This window comes from Silene latifolia, chromosome Y (genome assembly GCF_048544455.1).
Source record: "Silene latifolia isolate original U9 population chromosome Y, ASM4854445v1, whole genome shotgun sequence".
NCBI classification, from domain to species: Eukaryota; Viridiplantae; Streptophyta; class Magnoliopsida; order Caryophyllales; family Caryophyllaceae; genus Silene; species Silene latifolia.
Window position 1 is genome coordinate 287,791,558 of NC_133538.1, and position 11,445 is coordinate 287,803,002.

Sequence of the window (11,445 nt, forward strand, 5' to 3'; positions counted from 1 at the left end):
TGTTTGCTTAGAGGCTAAGCAGACACCTGCTTTAGGCGCGAGCCACCTAGTGATACAAGTAGGTGTATTGTCCCTTTCGCAAATTTGGATTTTGCATTTGTTCTGACCAATGTTTTGTTGGTTATGATTTGTGGTCTTTGAGGTTTGCTTGGCCGTGTAAGCTTCCTCTTGGGTGATAATTGGGGTAGGTATTTTCTGTCTTTGACTCGGGTTTGACCCGTGTGAGTCGGGATTTGAATTTCGAGTCGGCTTTTGGCTCGGTGTCGGTTTTAACTCTAATTAGGGTTATTTAATGGAAATGACATGATGAAGACATTCATGGTATTATTTTCGACATTCAAGATTTGGGTTGACTCAGGTTTACTCGAGTTGCGGGTTTCTGAGTCGGTTTTGGGTCTGAAGACGGTTTTAACTGTAAATAGTGTTATTTTAATGCAAATGAAGTTAGAAAACTTTTGAAATCATTTTTCATATCCGAGTAGTGCATTAAACCGTCTCATGTATAGCCAATCCACGCACGCATATCAAAAACACGTTACAGTCCGATGATCATCGGGTGGTTTTTGGAAGGTGTAGATACTGGGTATCTACAGTAACAAATGCTTTCTTACACGGTAACTTGGAAGAAACAATCTACATGGATCAACCACCGGGTTTTGTGTCAGCCCCACATCATAAGTGCAAACTCCGAAAATCTCTCTATGGTCTAAAACAAGCGCCTCACGTATGGTATCAGCGGTTTGCCACATTTATTTTATCACAGGGTTTTACCAGCAGCAGGCGTGATTCGTCTATATTTATTTTTCAGTCACCTAATGCCATGGCCTATTTGTTCCTATATGTCGACGACATCATTATCACGGTCTCTAGTCCGGTGATCCTACGGTCCCTTATTAAATGTTTATCACAGGAATTTGTTATGACTGACCTTGGTACTCTTCATCATTTTTTGGGCCTTTCCGTAAGTCGTACGGGACACGGCCTCTTCCTATCTTAACAACAATATGCAAAAGACATTGTTCATCGAGCCAAAATAGGGTCTTGTATGCCTTGCACAACACCATTTTAACCTGGTTCTAAATTGAGTGCAGATACCGAACCTAAAGTTGAGGACCCTGCCCTATATCGCAGCCTTGCCGGTGCCCTTCAATACTTGACAATCACTCGTCCCGACATTGCTTATGTTGTTCAACAGGTGTGTCTTTTTATGCATGACCCTCGGTCCTCTCATTTGCAATTTTTGAAGCGTATTATACGTTATGTTCACGGTACTCTAGATCATGGTTTAACTATTTGTCCCTCTCGCTCCTTTGCTCTTACCGCTTATTCTGATGCCGATTTGGCCGGATGCCCTGACTCTCGTCGCTCTACTTCCGGGTACTGTGTATTTTTGGGTGATAATTTGGTACCCTGGTCGTCCAAACGACAAACGACAATATCACGATCTAGTGCCGAGGCCGAATATCAGGGCATAGTAAACGCCGTCGCAGAAACAAGTTGGCTTCGTAACTTATTACTTGAGCTTCATGTTCCTTTACATCGATGCACACTTGTTTACTGTGATAACATTTCAGCCGTGTACTTATCTGGCAACCCGGTCCAACATCAGCGAACCAAGCATGTGGAAATTGATATTCATTTTGTTCGCGATAAAGTTAAGCTTGGTGAAGTCCGTGTCTTACATGTGCCTTCCGAATATCAGTACGCCGACATCTTCACCAAAGGCCTCCCTCGTCATTTATTCACTCGGTTTCGTTCCAGTTTGAGCGTTCGGTCTCCTACCGCTCCAACTGCGGGGGTGTGTTAGACAAATATCTAGGATATTTGTTAGTCAACTATTGTGTAAATATTATGTTCATATTAGCTCTTTATTTTTAGGCTAACAATCTCCCTATTCTTAGCACTGTATATTGACTAACAATATTGTAATCTCCTATATATATGATATGAAATGAACATCCCAAATCAGGGATTATCACAATTAATAATCACACATTCACACTGCAGTATTTTATGATACATGTATAATACACATACACTGCTAACTCTTTTTTTTTTGTTCTTTAACCATATATACACTTCGTACCTATTTTTTTTTTATAGTTGGTTTGTTTATAAGTTATGATTACGGATTTATGGTATTAACACTAATAATTTTACTTTTGATTTCTCTTAAGTCATTACGATGATGAACCATCTGCATTAATGCATGGGTTGATGAATGACGAATTGACGACCATTGAAATTATGTCTTGACTGGTACTCCATCTCCGTATGTATGGAGTATATAGTCCATTTATGTACAAATTTCATATCTATGTAATTATGTAAAATAATTATTGCAATGAGTTTAACTATTTAGTTGACATAATATATGAGTGGGGTTGATTCAATGAGTAATATACTCACAAAAAATCTCAATAGCCGTCATCTTCGTTTACTCCAAATGGTATTACTCCGTACGTACTATTTAACTATATGAAATTAAGAGTATTCCGTCTTATATTACTCTTATTAACTTAGAATCACAAAAATATAAAACAATAAGAAATAACGAAGGTGGTGATAAAAACCTGATAATGTACCGCTTAAAAAATACCACGTACACCTTTTTTAATGCAATTTAGGGGTCGTTTGGTTCATGGGGGAATTTATTTCATGTGGGAAGTAGAAATTCACATGAATTGAGTTCCTACATGTAATTCATGGGAAATGCCCAAAACTTGTTTGGTTGCCATCCAGGAATTGACACTTCCCATGAAATAAATTCCTGTATGTTGTTTGGTTGGATAACTCAATTCCTATGATTTTTTGTTGTAAATACTATTTTACCCTTTTGCTAAAATTTATTACTTCACCCTTAATTCATATATATGACATACAAAATTTGATCTTAGCTTACAAGATTTAACAACATGAAAAAAATGATTGTCCGGATGTTCCCATTTATTATCAGAAAATCTAATAAAAATAAATTAAAGTAGCATAAATTATAAAAAACTATGTTCCAAATAGTATCCGTCACAAGCTTGTGACGGATATCGTCGTCACAAAAGAGATTTTATGAATTAAACAAGGAGGAAAAAAAAATTGTGTGAAGAAGATGACGGCTGATAGAAGAGTTAAATAGTTGTGTTTTTAATAGGGGTAGAATAGTAAAATATTACTTTAGAAAACACAGGAATTGGGAATGACCAAGGGGGGGCTTGGTCACCACTTTCCTACTACGATGTAGGAATTAGAGTTCCTATGGAACTCTAGATTCCTCCATTTTGAAAAAAAATGGGTAACCAAACAAGAGCCTTAAATCCCAATTCATGGGATTTTGGAATTCCTGTGTTTTTCTGAGGCAACCAAACAACCCCTTAGAGTTGGGTATTTCAGAGTTTACATTGAAAGTATAATAAATGTAGTGTTTACTGTTTGCGACTATTGACAATTGAAGATTAGTACGTGAAAAATCAAACCCGAAATATCAATTTTTTAATCTTCTTCTACATCTCAGCGAGTGATCTTATACATTTGTTAAGAAGTTAAATAAAATATGGCTACCTTGAATTTGGGTAGACATATGATTTTAGTAAGTAAATTTAGTTGGCAAATGGCAATCAAATTAGGAGACCGTATTAGTATGACGTTGGTTAGTAATGGGATTCTTTGATAAATTAGCTAATGAACTTTAAAAAAAAATGAAGACTAAATGGGGTTCAATCAATCAATATCAATCAATATATCTATCTATCTATATTATTAAAGGAAGCTTTTTTCGAGCGTTGTAAGAGACTCCAACTTTGTCGAAATACTTTCAAGCCATATGGATAGATTTATTAAAATAATTAGATAGAATTTATGTTAGATCCCACGATCTATGTAAAAGATGAATAACTACTCCTATGATAAGATAAAATTTAATTTGTGTTTTTATGCAACTATGAATCTGATATAGACAATAACAAGTATACATTGACCGTAACCCTTCTTATATAAAGCCAATTTCTTACTCTCTTAATTTGCATATTCTAGATCTTCCATATTTTTTGTTTTATACGGAGTAGTGATTGTTTATTCCGTTATTTAATTTCTTGACATGCATAATTTATTTAGCAATTTAATATACAATTTTACTTCTTTAATGTTATTAATTTAGTGAAATTCATATGTTTGATTACAGGAAAGTTGAATTGATGCCCACATCAATATACTCAACTATTAAGGTTTGTTCCCTTATTCATGATTATGACACCTTTTTCAATTGTCTAAACAGTTGTTTCTCATGAAATTATTATAGCGTATTACACAATAAGACGGTCTATTTTTTTTTTTTTAAAAAAAAACACGATTCATTTAATACTATTAAATGAGTTTTCATTCTCGCAATGAGATTGTCTTACCGGGTGAGACCGTCTCACACTATAACTATTGTTGTTTTTCAGGATTAATTAACTGTGTACTTATTTTTGATACAAGTAGGTTGGATGGATGGAAGGAGTAACACTCAATATGATGATGCACAATAAACAAATGAAATTATACTAAAATACGGATTGGCCATGATCTTGAGAATTATTTGAGATATACAAGGAGTCCAAAAAAATCATATTATTGCAAACAACAAAAGAATCCAACTACAATCCTAACTACACTATAAACTCGAGAATTATATTGATAGCAAACCAATGTTAAGAGTTGTACACAAATCAAGAGTTTTCTCCAGTTTAGATGTTGAATCCTCAGTGGCACTAGGTTTAATTTTAAGCAATATGAAGAAAATAACTTGCAAGTATAATGATCAAGTTTAGATAAGTACGAGTAGCAGGATTCTAAAACTTTCTCCTTGATAAAGCCAAATTGCTATTCCGCTAAACCATCAAATGGAAATTAATATTGGATGACTTTATTCTTAACTAATAATAACCAGATTACTATCAATATTGAATGCATTTGTCTAGGACAAGAAAACTTATAAAGTGGGTTTATCGAGTTAATTCCCTTAAGATCAAATACTATTTTACAACAATTTCTAAAGTAAAAAGGTAAAATTTAGCTCTTTAGCCCATGATTTAGAGAGAAAGTACATGATTATAAAAGATATGATAGATTGTATTTGCTGGAATATATGAATTGTGTTGTTTCTCTCGAGGTAAGTGATTTTATCATCAAATGATGAAATAAAAATACATAAAGAGGTACGATAAAGTAGTGATCTATCGTGTACGATAAAGCTAGGAATATAATAGTAATAGTGTCTGTAGATTCTATTGTCAGTCATACAGGAAATTAAACGAAACGATATTATTTCTAGGCCCGTACATCGTACGGGCATTAAATTTAGTATATACTTAAAAGAGGAACTTTTTGAGAGATATTATTGGTTCAGGTTTTGTGAATTATTTAAGTTATAAATTATTCAAATAAGATAAATATTGAAATAAGATACAATTCAAATACTATTTGTGTGATTATTTAATTAAGATGATTAGCATTTTACAAGTAATGAATCTAACATATGATGGTCTTTGGTTAATATTATGATACCGGTTATGCTGTTTTATTCACAAAATCTCATTATAGACAGGCAATTATCCGTCTATAACTAAAGACGGGTTATTGGTTCAGGTTTTGTGAATTATTTAAGTTATAAATTATTCAAATAAGATAAATATTGAAATAAGATACAATTCAAATACTATTTGTGTGATTATTTAATTAAGATGATTAGCATTTTACAACTAATGAATCTAACATATGATGGTCTTTGGTTAATATTATGATACCGGTTATGCTGTTTTATTCACAAAATTTCATCATAGACAGGCAACTATCCGTCTATAACAAAAGACGGGTCAAGTAACATACCACATTATGCATAAGACAAACAACAACTTGTATGGTGGGGCCCAAAAATGTCACCACTTTAAGGATATTTAACCCGTCTCTTGCTATAGACGGATATATCCGTCTATAGCAAGACTTGCTGTATTTTATTAGATTATTAACTATATGCAAACACAACTACTCTATATATAATGCGTTATTATTGCCCCATGTTTACTAAACTATGCTTATTGCGCTAGAGTGCTATTCTTTCATCTTACTCTTTTTTCCTGTTTTCTAATAGTATGCCATTTTATTTTGTTTTGCAGGAAAAATGCATTAATGTATAAATCATGATTACAATTAGCATACACGAAGAACAACAAACTTGCAAACGGACGAATGGTCTGGTGATTATTGGTTATGAATAAGTATTTTGCATTGTTTAATACATGATATATGATATTTTGCTACTGCACGTTGAAGATTAGATTGCATGAAGGAGAATATTTTTTTTCTTGAGTAAGATTTCGTGAAGGAGAATATTTTTTTCTCTACCACCTTTATTCTTGATTATAGTGAATTGTTACTTACTTTCTCTTTTCTACCTTCTTCCCTCACATCGTCAATCATTTAATAATTAGTGTTTATTAGCTATCAATTAGTGTTTAATGTTGATTAGAAAACTCATTAGATATAATTATGTAATTGTGCGAGCAATATAAGTACAATGACGTATATTGTTGTAGCCATCCATTATGTTATTGTGGCAATTTTTGTACCTTTTATTTTCTTTGTTCTTATACATTAATTTGCTTATTATTTTTGTTGTTTCGTTTCTTTCCAATCTATCTCACTCACATTACTTTCCTTATTAAGTTGTTCGGATGATAGTTTATTTGATTTGTTTAAACTGACCCATTCTAAAACTTCGCATTTTGAAATTTATCCACCTCAAAATGACCTCTATAATAGAACATGTATATTACTACGACTACAGCACTCCAAGTCAGTAATTCCTCCTAAAACAGCCTACCTAATTAAATAACAATAGAAAAACTAAATTATGTACATAATATAATGAAAACAAATTAAAAAAAATATAACTTTTGGAGCGATATTATTGGTTCAGATTTTGTGAATTATTTAAGTTATAAAATATTGAAATAAGATAAAATTCAAATACTATTACTATTTGTGTGATTATTTAATTAAGATGATTAACATTAGACAACTAATGAATCTAATATATGATTGTCTTTGGTTAATATTCTGATACCGGTTATTTTATAAGATTATTACTTATAAGCAAACACAACGACTCTATATATAATGCGTTATTATTGCCCCATGTTTACTAAACTATGCTTATTCCGCTTGAGTGCTATTCTTTCATCTTACTCTTTTTTATATTATGCATAATGCTGACACGGGCTTTGGCTTAAAGGGTGGGTTACACACCAAGCAATCAAACCCCGATTTGCGAGAGGGATATCAATCTAAACAAAATGTGTAAGGAGGGTGCCCTAGCCTCGTGCTCGAAAGTGATGAAAGCTCTTTGACGAAATAGAAATGTGTAACGTCAATGGTATGCTTGACTCAATCGGGATTCGAAACGCGGGGATGAGAAAACTCACGCTGACGGGACGAGCCAATTGCTAGATAAAGGTTAGGTTATGGGCCCGGACAAGGAACCCGACTTATGACAGTAAAATCAATTAATGCACTTTAACCACGACCTCGTTCGAGTTTCACTAAGGATCACAAAGACACAAGTGTCCTAGTTTTCCCCAGCGGAGTCGCCAATCTGTGGACATGGGCCACAGGCCGGTCTGTGGATTTGGGCCACCTACCGATCTGCGGTCACGGGCCACCTGCACGCCAAGCCAATCCGTGGAGATGTAGCGGTCTTTAGAAAGCCACACTCGGCGGCGTAAAAATGCTTTCGACCAGATCGTTTTAGATCGGTCGGTTTCGTCTCGGTAAGGGTCTCGAAACGATTAGAGATGTTCGGAGTCGCCACCAAGCATTTTTGGGATGCTTGGAACCCGTTCGAAATCCACTTTATACCTCGGTCAAACGAGGCACAAAGCAGTGTTTGACATAGGTACTAAAGATAAGGACTCGTCCTCCTTTTAGCATTCTATGCTTAAAATGACTTTCGTACGCCCTGGATAAGGCCATCCACTATCCAAAGGTTCTGAGTAAGGGGTGAGGGTACGTATTGGGAAGCCCTCTAATCGGACATCCAATCCCGCCCGCGTTAGCGGCCTCTACTGATCGATCATGGTTGTTTAAGTGCAAGAGTTGATAAAGCGGTGTAAATGCATGAATTCACATCCAAAAGTGTTAACCTAACAGGTGAGCTTTCTTAGTCGGTTTGTTAATCCAAATATCAAGCATAAGATGTCAAGTTGGATTTAATGGTTGATTTGCATGTGAAAACGGAAATTAAACATCCATTTTCAAGTTCGGGTTACGATGCTTAACACGATCCATTTATTGAAAAAGGGTGTCAAATGACATAGTGTAAAAAACGTAAACTTGTCAATCTAATCCGTCACGTATTCGGATAAACCGTAATCGGGATCGTCCTAGACAAGTGCTAAAAACGAGGCAGAACAGTGACAGGCAGCCCTATTAAGGCGCGAGCCTATTGGCGAGGTAAGGGGCTCTACCCAGGTTTTGAAATATGAAAGCAGAGGGCCTCTTGGGGCGCGAGCCATGGGGCGAACCAAGAGGTGCCTCCTAGTTGTTAAAAAGGTTGTTTAAAACCGTTTTTTGTAATAAATGATTTGTTAGTATGATTTGCATGACTCGGAATAATTACTATTGTGTTATTAATATTGGTTGTCGGATTTGCAAGTTTGAGAAGCATAGTTTACAAATAAAAATGTAAAATGTTTGATTTGAACTAAATATGTTAAGTTCATTTCTTTCTAATTAGTCAAGTTTGTCATCGTACTCGGATTAAAGCGACATGGTATAAAGAACCAAGGATGATTATGAATTATGACTAATATATTTACAAATATAAACAAATGAGAAAAATGGTAAATAAAAAAAAAGGTGTTAAAATACCCATTAAAATGTAATTAACCATAAAGTCATCGAGTCAGGGAATAAACCGTCATGGTATAAGGAACCAAGGATTATTTTTGTAATGGTCAAAATATGTTTATCATAAAAATGAATTAAAATGTTTGAAATGGTAAAAACCGTAAAAGGAAAAAAGTAAAAATAAAAGAAAGTGTTGAAGGAAAGACAAGAACAAGCACGGATGAGTCTGACCTGGACACCCACAAGAGGCGCGAGCTTCCATGCATAGCAATGAGCTTTTGTCTCAGGCCAAAACTCGGTTTTGGCTTGTCTAACCTAAATTTGAATCATTTTATGCATTGCTCATACTTATAAACTCATCAAAAAAATAAAGACATGAATTAAAGTGAGATATTTACACCCTCAAACTTACGTGTATTGATGTTTGTGAAGTAGACGACTTTAGAGACGGTTTTCTCGTCGTGACTAATCGCGATCAAAGAAGTTTAAAAAGGTGCCTTAAAAAAGGATTTAGTTTTGTAAATATGTTAATTAAAACATTTTGATTGATGAATTGAGTTGGTCAAATAGGTCGGTCGAATGCACGGCGACGGTAACAAACAAAATGCGTAAGGCTTGTGTTTACGATCGGTAGGTCGTAAACACGTGTCGATTTGTGACTTAGAAAGTCGGGTCTAGAAGTTTAAGGGAGAAGGAGGGGGCGGACTCTCGCGTAAAGATTATGTTGTGTGATGGTGGGTATTTATAGAGAAATATGGGATTGTAGGTCGGTTGTGTTTGCTTAAAGGCTAAGCAGACACCTGCTTTAGGCGCGAGCCACCTAGTGATACAAGTGGGTGTATTGTCCTTTTCGCAAATTTGGATTTTGCATTTGTTCTAACCAATGTTTTTTTGGTTGTGATTTGTGGTCTTTGAGGTTTGCTTAGCCATGTAAGCTTCCTCTTGGGTGATATTCGGGGTAGGTATTTTGTGTCTTTGACTCGGGTTTAACCCGTGTGAGTTGGGATTTGAATTTCGAGTCGGTTTTTGGCTCGGTGTCGGTTTTGACTAATTAGGGTCATTTTAATGGAAATGACATGATGAAGACATTAATGGCATTATTTTAGACATTCGATATTTGGGTTGACTCGGGTTGACTCAGGTTGACTCGAGTTGCGGGTTTCTGAGTCGGTTTTGGGTCTGAAGACGGTTTTAACTCTAAATAGTGTTATTTTAATGCAAATGAAGTTATAAAACTTTTGAAATCATTTTTCATATCCGAGTAGTGCATTAAACCGTCTTATGTATAGCCAATCCACGCACGCATATCAAAAACACGTTACAGTCCGATCATCCTCGGGTGGTTTTTTGAAGGTGCAGATACTGGGTATCTACAGAGCCCCCACTTTGACTGAGGCTTGGACATGGAGAAAGTTAAAGTATGATCTCCAGGTCAATCGAAGATTATAACCTGAAGACCATTGCGACGTCGAGGCGACTCAAAAGGGTTTGAGCCAAGGACCTGCCGTCGGGAAGGGCGACGTTGAGGCGACTCGGGGATTCGAGTCAAGGACCTGCCGTCGGGAACATTGTAGAGTTTGTCGACTTCCGATGCGGGTCGTTTAAAGTCCATTAGACTACGTATAAAGGCTCGCCAGCCACAAGAAGGAGTCATACTTAAGGCATCTTCGGGATATGTCCTTGAATTTTTTGCGCGCAAAGGCTCGCCAGCCGGTGTTGAAGGTGGTGCGTTTTGAGGCTTGCCAGCCCCAGAAAGGAGTCATACCTGAGGAATCTTCAAGATATGTCCTTGAATTGTTTCTTGTGTGCGTGAAAAGGCTCGCCAGCTGTGATGAGGAGTCGTACCCGAGGCATCTTCGAGATACGTCCTTGAGTTCTACCTTGTTTGTGGACAAAGGCTTGCCAGCTATGTTGAAGGTGCGTTTTAAGGCTCGCCAGCCATGGTGCGATGTTAGGCTGTGGAAAATAGCATGTGTGACATCCATTTAAAAATTAGCACTCGCTGGGGAGTTAGAAACTTCTCAGGACTCGTCGGGGATATGAGTTTCTGCTCGCTGGGAGGTAGCGTAAGCCATGTAATCGGCGGGGTTAAAGCTCTTGCACTTGATGGACCGCCGTTTGTTGGCAAGAACCCAGTACTCAGTTGGGGTGAGTTCTTCTTCTCCAGATTACCTGCATGGTTAGTGACCACACAAATCCGCAGTCGCATAGACAAGCACGTTGAATGCAAGCATATAAGTACGTAAGCACATAAGCATATGAGTAGTTAGCATATAAGCAACTAGCACGTAAGCATATAAGCACGTAAGCACATAAGCATGTGGGCAGTTAGCATATAAGCAACTATCATGTAATATCTCATGCGAAGGGAGATAGAAGTTTTGAAAAGTAGTGAGATTTTATGTTGAGTCTTGCTGGTGGTAGACCCAAAATTTGATGGATAGAAGACATGTGACCATTGCGACATTGACTCACACGGAAGCATACTGACAAACTGACAAACAGACGGTCGTGAACGTGATACAGACTTACTATCGACACGACACGGGGTGACTCTAACAGACTTTGCTC